At 41.1% G+C, this 10660-nt stretch overlaps 1 protein-coding gene across 11 annotated transcripts in view; it reads right to left on the reverse strand.

The window, feature by feature from the left end:
- The window catches only part of LOC122980857 (band 4.1-like protein 1), an 80341-nt gene extending 70422 nt beyond the window's left edge, over positions 1-9919 (reverse strand). For 2 of the 11 annotated variants that reach the window (XM_044349249.1, XM_044349247.1), the window contains exon 1: positions 9703-9919. The gene's annotated coding sequence lies outside the window, so the exon portion shown is untranslated. The remainder of the gene's footprint in view (positions 1-9702) is intronic. The other 9 variants (XM_044349248.1, XM_044349252.1, XM_044349250.1 and 6 more) reach the window with 6 other exon arrangements.
- Positions 9920-10660: the final 741 nt, after the last annotated feature.

The following is a 10660-nucleotide window of genomic DNA, read 5'->3' on the forward strand; positions in this document are numbered from 1 at the left end:
AGTTGGTGCACTGTACACAATTTGGGGCTTTAAAGACACAGTGAAATAAAGAAAAAAGTTTTTATGATCTGTCCAAGCGTTAATCTCTTAGCGTATCATGTTACATGTCACGTTAAAAATACTTTTGATGACTCATCCTGCACAGCTCCTCGTACATCCTGCAGATATATACATAAACTACATGAATTAGTCCCCCCAGGATTTAGCTTTTTTATGTGATTATTGCAGCCAAAATTGCTTGATTTTGTAGCGGCTTTTCTCAAAAGCTGCAATGCAATTTGTGATGTTTTATGTGCTCTTTTTGCGGTAAAATTGCGAGAATTGGGAAAACTTGCAAGCAAAGGAATATAATGCAATTTTTTAAAAACTATTACCAATGAAAAGTCATATGTAATGACATTCTTCACAGAAACAACCATATTTCAGTTTTCAGTGCTAATCTTTTATTTTATTTTCTGAACATGAGAACCGTGGACTCAAAGTTATATAAAAAAGAAAATACTGTACTTGAGTTCCATTTATAAGCCTTTATTCAATAAACTTCACCTCAACATTAGCACCAAAAAAATCTGTCATTAAAGCCATTCAAATAAATCCATTAACATAAAAATATAGTTTGATTTCCAAAGTGCCCATTTTTATGTTTGAGGTAGATTGTGTCTATCTTTGCTGTCTGAGCAACGCATCAACTTTTATTCTTCTGACTAAGTTAATGCAAACCTCATTTGGGAACATTTGGGAATTGTTTTGCTCAGCCTATGGCACCATTTTTGTTTGCAGGAGAGATTTGTCCATCTTCCACCTGAATGCGCCTGAATCCTTACTAAATGATTTAGGCTCTGTAATGACGTAAGTTACCACAATACAAAATGTGACAATTGGTCCAAATTACAAAGGGTCTGTTGATTTGGCCATTTCATACAGAAAAGTATCAAAATTGCAGCGCTCACAAATATTGTGGAGATTTCTTGAATTTGCGTTAATTATTGCACTCACAAAATTTCCTGGAGGGACTGATTTATACAATCAAATTTTGGTGATTGAATGATTCAATGATTTGGTGAAATTAACCTCTTCCATCATATAAAACCACAAAATCAACAGAAGCTAAAAATATCACGGGTTGGAATTTCATGGATATGAGCTTGTGTATGTTGTATACATGTCTTAAAGAGCATTGTTGTGCTCTGATTTATTCATTTATTCAGATCTGTTTTTGCTAGCTTTACTGACGTACAGTTAGCAAGGAAGCTAGCTAATCTAGCTACACCTTGGGCTGTTTTAACCAGTATTTTTACATTATTTGACCATAGTATTTGAAGTATATTCACATACATAGTTAAAGAGCTTAAGTTAGACAGTGAAAATCAGCATTCTGTTAATGAAAATGAAACACTAATGAAAATATAGACCTGTGTTGCTCCTGTTTTTAACACACTTCACTGAACTTAACAGGCTTGTTACAGCATCAGGAACTGTTGTTGTCCAGTGTTAGTCCTGGTAGTCCTGTCAATCAATTTGGGGGTAAAAATTGGGGTAATATTATAGTTATTGACGATTATTGACCAAAGCTGCCCCCTCTAGCTCCTCACTCATACCTGAGTTATTCACCTGCAGAGATGACATTCCCACAAGGTCACCTGTGTGGACTTTTTTAGCACTGACACTCAATTCTTAAACATACAAAGTTCATTGTGTGTCTTCCAGGCTTTTTTAAGCAGTATATGAATTGTGCCCAGTCCAGGAGCTGTGAGGTTGTTCTGTCTGTCCTGGATCCTGCTGACCAGGTCAAGAGGACCAGACACAGATCAGAGAAGACTGAAACCCACATTTCACCCTCAGCACATGGAGAAAGAGAGAGGCAGTGGGCATACATCCAGTCCCCAGCTCCACTCTACTGTTTGTATAGAGCCATTCATCTCCTTATTAGGATCAGTGCTGGGGCTGAAAGGAAGCTACAGGAGCTTTCTGTGTTACTGGTGTCAGTGTCACAGGATTTGCAAAGATGCTGAACAAGGAGCTCAATGCTATTTGTTTAAGTACAGACAGGGACAGGCACAGAGAGACTAAGGCTGAAAAGGCACATCAGTACCACTCAAGAATATTTTAGAGTTGTCTTTTAAACTGTTTTTGTGCAACTCCAGTCATTTGCCAACCACTACTACAGACAACAACAAGTGTGGTTTGCTAAATGGCAGCTGAAAGCCAACACCAAGCATCTTAATCTGTGGACTGGACTGTTTGGCAGCACTTTGAGCTGCTGGCGTAAGTGACTAGTGAGACTGTAGCATGAAAACTGCTACCAGAGGGACATCAATCATGGCATGAATTATAAAGGAGCCTCTCATTATCGCTGCCAACATAAAAACAAAACAAGAAAAAAAATCGATGCATGACAGATAATCCATGAATGATCAGTACGTGCCGAGTGAGACATTTTATGTTGGCCAGCAGAAAAAAAAACATGGAACAATTAGAGAAAAGCCTGCAGTTGAAAAAAATGGGCAACTATCACAGAGGGAGTAGCTGATACCAAAACAATGTGTGGTTTCCGTTAGTGAGGAGTGGCATTACAACTCTCGAGTGCAGGTGGGGAAGAGAAGTGAGAATGTTGTGTGGGGTGGGATAACAACACGAAACGCATGAGTGATCAAAAGGCAAGCACACAGCAGTTTCAGGCGGGAGAGGACCACCCCAAAATACAACAGCATTTCCTCTGCTTTGTAGAAACTGCTGCTGTTTTAGTATTGACACACTCTCAACAAATCCACCTAACCTTGCAGCAAGAAAATCAGTGTATAATTTGACAGAGAAGCTTGCTGGAGATGAGACGGCTTGCTATGATTATAAATCAACAGCTTTATTAATGAGGTGAGAGGACACTTATTGGCACACTAGAGAACAAGGCAGTAAAGAGGAACAACAGAGCGTGCGGCTGATTCAGCTATGATGGATATCAGTGCAGCCCTAGAAGATTACAATTAACATATTCTGAGCTAAAAATAGAAACTACAAGGATCACACCAATGCCCACCCATACGATACTATAAGTCATGTATGCTTTGCACTACTTCTGGAGTTTTAAAGTATTGCTTTTGTATTTTAGATTCATTTTTCAGTCCAAGTTCTAAAATGGTTGCATGAAAATCCAGCTGAAAGTGTGGCTTGCAAGCCATCTAAGAGCAATATCACAAATAGAATAGGATAAAATTGAACTAGCAAGCAATGTTGTCAGAATATAAAACTGAAGACAGGCAACCATGGAGGAATTTGATAGTTTTTTTGCACTCTTGCACTTGAACTCTTCAGAAAAGCAGCAGTTTTCTCACACTGGGTCCATGTATTGGCACATCCTGGCTACTCTACCTTCTTCTGTCTACTTGTTCATATAACGCGTCCTCTGCTACAAGCGTCAATTTTACATAGACGATGTAACGTTTCACGATGCGGCCAGCATGTGTTGCACTTGTGAAATCTGTTATTATAACTGCATAATGCAACCATACATTAACTAACAACTATAAAAATTCAATATAATATTTATCACAATGGACCATCTGTCTCAACAAAGTTTTAAGACTCTACAAGTTGATTGTTTTATTGTGTACTGATATAAGTGGAACTGTCTGGAAGATGGGAAGGGTGTATCTATTTTAAAATGGTTTGCAGCTATGTTAAAGTGTACTACTTTAAATGGACATGCATAAAATCCAGTGTGATCATTCCCAGTCTTCACTATCTAAGTGTGAAAAGAGTCAACATGACTAATATGGCTTCTGAACACCATCGTATAAAGTAAATCTGTAGTTATTTTCACATAGATGATCTAATAATATGATATCTCTGGGAGATTTGAGGAAAAAATGAGTGTTTACACAACTTCTATGTTTTGCCATATAGTCCAGATTGTGTGTGTGTGTGTGTGTGTGTGTGTGTGTGTGTGCGTGTGTGTGTACAATAAAGATGATTCTCCACTAGGCTCCAAAAACAGCAACAAGGAAATTGAAAAACACATAAACCACACATAAACCACACAAAACGTGTGTCACGTGTGTCCACAGATTATAACTGAGAAGTGTAAACACACACAGTGTGAGTGTACATAATGAGTGTACGTGTGTGCACGTGTACACGTGGAGTGCCTGTAATGACTGTGGCTGTTCCTGGATCTGCCTTCCAACCTGTCTGACCAGTTTAGAAGCCACACGACAGGCCCAAAGGGACTGGGAGTAGTCTGTGTATGCAGTCCTCTTCAGACCATTGCAACAAACACAGCCCTCAACAAACGCATCACTCATTCTCATCACTGAGAAATATCCAGCAAGCAGACAGCCAGCCACAGTCTGCCTGCAGACTACACCCACCTGCTTCACTGGGCATTTGGTGCACAATCATCTTTCAGTCTAATTACCAGGGAAATATAATGCAGAGGTCAGAGTGTACCCAAACTCCTCAGTAGAGCTGCATATCTCGTTAACCACAAAGCAGCAGCAACCGTTTTTAATCACAGTACAGCTACCACGGGACCGTCATCCACAGAAGCCACATTTAGCTTGAGCAACTTCACTACGCCTGCGACATGCAACGCAATCATGTAAAAATCATCTTGTGCCAATGAACTCTGGATTTTCCTCTGCAGATGTAAACATGGTATTGTTGCGTATTTTTCTTTTTTTGCAATTTTAATCTCTCCTAATCCTCTTTTTGGGTCTTGTTTTATGTATTTATACATACTGTAGTTTGAGCTAAGGTCAGACCGTAGTACGGACAATTTATCCTCAATTCACCAGCTTTCTACATTGTGTGCGACTCAGGCAATCAAACACTGTAATCATCAGGGAAATGCACACAGATCAACAATGGAATTAGCTTTCCTCCACAACTGATGACTGCGAAGGCTCTAATTAATGATTGCCAAGTGTAAAGTGGCCAAAAGAAAACAATGGCTGCTGGCTTGGTTTGCTGGAAAAGGCCAAAATAGCTGGAGAAAACAAGTATTTCCACAGCAGACCACAACGAAGGCAGAATAAACAGCCCAAAAGAAGTAGCAACTATTCCCTTTCCCCACATGATCCAACTTTGCCTGAAACATAAATTCTGCCTTACAGCTGAGAGGCAAAAATGAGAGGCATTATGAGTATCGTTGCACCAGATCAAAGTCAGACAACAACATGATGAGTCTCATCCTTGAGAGGCAGGGGATTTGTTCATAGAAGGCGGCATCGACAGGGAGCGAGGGAGATGAGTGTGTAGGTATGCAAAGGAAGGGCGGGGGCGGGGGGGGGGAAGAAAATGGACAACCTGCTGACTCACTGCAATCATCAGGCTGAGGCAAGCTGAGCTACTGCTGCTGCTGCTGCTTGGGGTAAAGCTCCCTGCCTCCCCTTCAGAAGAACAAAGTGATGTTTCCCATCAGCTGTGAAGAGCTATATGACTGAAGGTGGGACATAGAATGGTGAAATAATACTGTCTCATGAAATGAAATAGCTTCTCCTTCTCTCTTCGCACATCCAGAGTGCAGAAAGAATGATGCAATCTGAAGAAGGCAATAAATTGCCCAAAGCTATGTGAGTAAAAACCAAGGCTAAAAATAAAGCCCTGATCAGAGAGACACCAACAGGATTGCGACTAGTTTGAGAAGAGACCCTCGATAGAAGGAGGAAGAGGGGATTTGACCGTGTTGCCTGCAAACCCTGACACACTATTAAGATCACACAGTGAAACAATATGATGTTCAAGTCTGCTCCGTAACAAGATTTTGACAAGACTGCAGTGGATGCAGCATCGTGATGAGGCTTAATTCAGTTCACATAAAACAAAAGCACACAACCACTGTGATTACTGTTGCTGGATTCAGCTGTGGTAATGTTGTGTTATCCTCTTTTGGTTATTCCAAACAAAGCTGATCAAAGAGCATGTAAAACAGAGCAAGATTAGGTCGCTGTGCATATTGGGTAAACAAGCACAAAGCTGCAGTGCACTCTGCCACTACGCCTGTAGTACTGCAATCACAGCTGTATCAGCTAGCAATCAATGACACAGTGTTGCTCATCACTTATCAGGTATCAAGTATTACTTACACTGTTTGTAAACAAAGCATGAGTTGCATATGGATTGTTGTAAATATTTATTTCAATACAGACCTTGGCATTGAACCAACCAAGGTCAGGTGTAAAGTATCCATGTTTTTCTTCTGACCATACTCACATACTTGTATCTTTATGATGACCCGTTAAGAGTTTTAGACCTTGAGAGTGAGAACATTTTTGGAAAGTAAGGATATTTTGGTATTACACTTCTTCCAAGGGCTGTGCGTGGGTTAAGCTGAAGTTTAAAGTTATGATCCTTAAAGGGGCACTCCAATGATTTTACACATAAATGTCAGTTTACTCATCATACAGAGTACTACTCAGCCTGTGAAAACAGCTGTGTAATATCCTGTGTGGCTCTGTATGAAGCTTTCTAAAGTTTCAGAAAAAACCCTTGATGATGTCATCTTGAGTTTTGCCCAAGACTTACATTATTATATAAATATTTGACAGAAACTTGTATTATAAACTGGTGGCAGGTAGTTTGAAAGATGAGCTCATTTGACAAGCAGGGAAGGTCTGAAAAATGTTACAAAGTTGCATTGTGGGGATTCAGTACATTTTTGAAGCTTGACTTAAACTAGTGACTAAAAGTCAGGATATTTCAGACTCTGCTGAACCTCTTTTTTTTTCATGTGTTTCTTGCAAGTCATCCCATTTTTATGGTAGTGCAACAGTGAATCACTGGAGCCGCCCTTTAACATTTCAGCCCTGGTTAATTTGGTTTCTGATAATAACAGCGAGTGTGTTTTAATGAAAAAGGTTCATTCAGAAATGAAACATGTTTCTACCACTGAGGGAAAAACATGGTGCTGAGAGGGTCTATTGTTCTGTATTTTTAATACGAATACAGTCAGCATGTCTTCCATTATGGTAAATCTGAATGTTGTCTTCTTGAATACATGAAACATGCACATGCATCAGCTTTTTTCTTCCACATCACATACATACATGCATGCATTGTTTCATTTGAATCCCTTGTGTTTGGGTAGGCAATTTAAATGCTACACAGGAAAGGCGGACTCCAACATCATTGGTGAAAATAACTGCAGTATATAGAGAGGCAACTACAGAATGCAAACACAATAAATGGCTATTGTTGAGAAAACATCAGCCATAGATAGTATGAAACATTGGGGTTAATATAACAACAATTCTAAGGATTACAACGTGTGTTTAGGTCAAAAGCTGTGATTGGGTATGTAGTTGTGATGATGGGAATGCATTATGTCAATAAGGGGCCAAGTATAAACCCATGTGTGTGTGTCTTTGTGTGTTTGTGTGTGTGATTGGTCACTGGAGTTCAGCAGGCAGGAAGAGACGTGACCACACTCACCAAGCTACAAAAACATGGCGGGTCAAAGAACATTCAGCTGAGCCAACAGCAATGACAGCCAAGCACAGGACACACACGCACACACACATATACTACCTGTTGCATGCCTTTGCATCATTGGCAACAACAGGGTGACCCCACACAATTATGCACACAATATATACAGTATATATAGTATATACAATATATGCAGTATATACAGTCACCAAACAGTGACTCAAGGAAGATGGTCAACTTCAAAATTCTTCCTCCATGATACTGTTTCATACAGAGAAGCTACTAACGGCTCACTTTTTCCGACAGAAAAGTCAATAAGAAATGGTTGGGTTAACTTGCAAGTGTGAGGAATGATTGCCTCCAATGAGACACAGAGGAGAAGAAGGCTGCTTCACCCTCACTGGATCCCTCATAAATGCTCATTTGAATTGCAAATGGTGGTAGGCAGCATGCTGGGCTGTGAAATCCCAGCAGCACCCTCAGGCATCTGAACTCACGCACAAACACTGACATGTACACACCAGTACTTTGTACACACATACGCTAAAATACAATTAAAAAAAAAAAAAAACACCTAGAATCTTTGTGTCTAATTCACTTCAATGTGTCTGAACTCTGTATGATCACAAATTCATGTCATGATACTGATGAGAAAACAGTGTGTTGGGATGAGGTAATGGCTCCCTGGCAGTTAGGGGGGGAGAAGAAGCATCAGGTGATACTCAGAGGGAGGCAGGCTGGCACGCTGACTATGCAAGGCTGACACAGCAGGCACAGGAGTGTGTCTGATGTTAACGACATGGATGCTGTGTGACAGCAGGTCTGCAAGCTGAGGGTGACAGTGTGTGCGGCCTAGAGGAAGAGTATGACAAAGTATTATACTCTATCATACTCTTTCTCCTGTAACCTGTACAGCAACGGGAAGCAGACCATTCTGTACTCTGCAGAGGAAATGAGCCAGTGCTAGGACTTAAGAAACCAACACCATAAGAAACGTGATATAATAAGCCCAAACCTTCTTAAGAGTCAAAAATCCTACAATCAAAAGAGCTTTTAAGGATATAGACCTTCCTTGAGATTTCATTTTGTAGTGCTAGTTCACTGCAACAATATCAAAGATAATCAAACTGTAGATGACTCAATCTACAAGACTGAGAAATACATTTGCCGGAGGTGAGAACAGAGAACAGTTCTAGTAAAGCATCCTGAAGGTGAAGCCAGCCTGAGCATTGCTGCAACATTCATCTTCAATACTGTATGTAATTCCACAAAATTGAAAGCCAAGGGACCAAAGGTGAGGCCATTTCCATACATGGACCTGCCTGAGCATGCAGGGAAAAAAACAGGCAGAGTGCTGCTTCACCTCTGTAGCCAAAACGTCTCCACAGTGCTCAGCTAAAGACTGTCCCAGTGACAGACTGGAACATAGTGAGGAAAAATGTTGTCAAAATCTATGAACTAAAAATCCTCTGCAGTTTGTTTTTAAAAAAAGTGACCTCAACCACTTTGTTTAGGCAAACCAGTGGTGTTAATGAAAGGGTGTGACAATGGCAACATTGTGTAAGTCCTCAGTGTGTGTGTTTGTGTGTGTGTGTGTGTGTGTGCACATCTGTCAGTGTGGCTATTGCACAATTAGTGATGGATGTGCTTCAGAATACACTGCCTAGGCCATTGGTAGATCCAGTTTGCCTTGACAGGCTGAGACACAAACTGAAACAGCTGATCTGTGAAGCTGTACAACTTAGGCATGACATGAGAAATCAACAATGAAAAGCAAGGCCGTGCTTTGATGTGAGAACATCATGTATAAAGTCCATGCAGGCAGCAGAGAGGGAACACTGAAGGGATCTGACTGCACTGCTCGCAGGTTCGCAGGTTGAATGTCAACACTGACTGGGCCAGTGGGCACAAAACGAAGCTACAACTTGCGCCTGCTTCTTCTTATTCCCAAGATCATTCCCACAATATTATACATCCCCCGGTAGAGGTCGGCAAGCAAGCGGGCAAAGTCCATGCGCGTTATAAAATGATGGTCTATTGAACATCAGCAGCGTGAATAAATGTCTTTTCACTGCAGCAGCCACAAGCACAAAGAGAATATAACAGAGACCGTAATCATTGACATGACGCGTAAAATGGTCAAACACACGGGAGGGACATCTGAAGCGTTAAAGCCCCGACATGCAACAAATCGTTTGTGAAGACTTAACACAACCAAGCCCGGGTTTTTAACGACATGAGCAAACTGGCAGGGGGAAAAATATTATCATTTCAACATACCCTCCTGTCAGACAGACATCCAGGGGAGGACCATGGATGGTGCGCACCGCGGGGGTCAATCCTGTTCCTGCCGCCGCTCCGCGTTTATTCCCCGGTATGAGGGAAAGGGAGTGTGTCGGTGTTTTGCCGGTGAAAAGCCTAATGAGAGAAGGAGGAGGAGGAGAGAGAAAGAGGGAGGGACACTGTCAGATGCAGGGAGGCAGGAGGGAGGAAGACACGCACACACGCACGCACTGGGAGGCTACAGTCCGTGTGTTCAAGGGGGAACGCGTACAGCCAACAACAACGCATGTGTCACTCCTCCAAAAATGTCCCTCTCTGTCAACAAGTACACAAATCTAAATAAACATGCGGGAAAATGCCAGCAGAGTGACATAATCCCTTATTGTTTCCACAGCAGCTGCATTGATGTGTGTGCCAGTGATTTTAGCAACATTAAATGAGAGCTATACCATAAAAATATGTTTGGATTGTTAGTCAGCAAGTGAAGATGTTACATTTTTAGAGAAATTCCCTCTTCTTCTTTTAATGAAATATTTAAAGCCTCGGCGCTGTATCAGAGGAGCTGCTATTATTTCTTTCAGTGTCGTCAGGATTGGCACAATCCTTTTGATTTCATCACTGAGTCCGCTGCTAGCAACAACACAGCCTTAATTCCTTCACCTTTGCATACAGAGATGATGGGATTCATCAGCACAAAGGGCAGTGCGCCCTGAGTCACCACGGTTGTAAACAGAAATATGGGAACTCGCCTGTGAAAAGCAATAATAAGGAGGTATCAGTTCCCAATTGCGCCTGATAAATTAACAGGGTATTATTTTGGAAGGCAAGCTGAGTTTGATATAATTAATCACTGATGAGCTGTTGCTGTTGCTGATTTGATTAATCACTGTCAGTCAGCACAAAAGCAAGGTTATACTGCTGTGATATTCTAATAAAGATAACAATATAAAAGAAA

The sequence above is a fragment of the Thunnus albacares genome, chromosome 4 (genome assembly GCF_914725855.1).
Source record: "Thunnus albacares chromosome 4, fThuAlb1.1, whole genome shotgun sequence".
NCBI lineage: Eukaryota > Metazoa > Chordata > Actinopteri > Scombriformes > Scombridae > Thunnus > Thunnus albacares.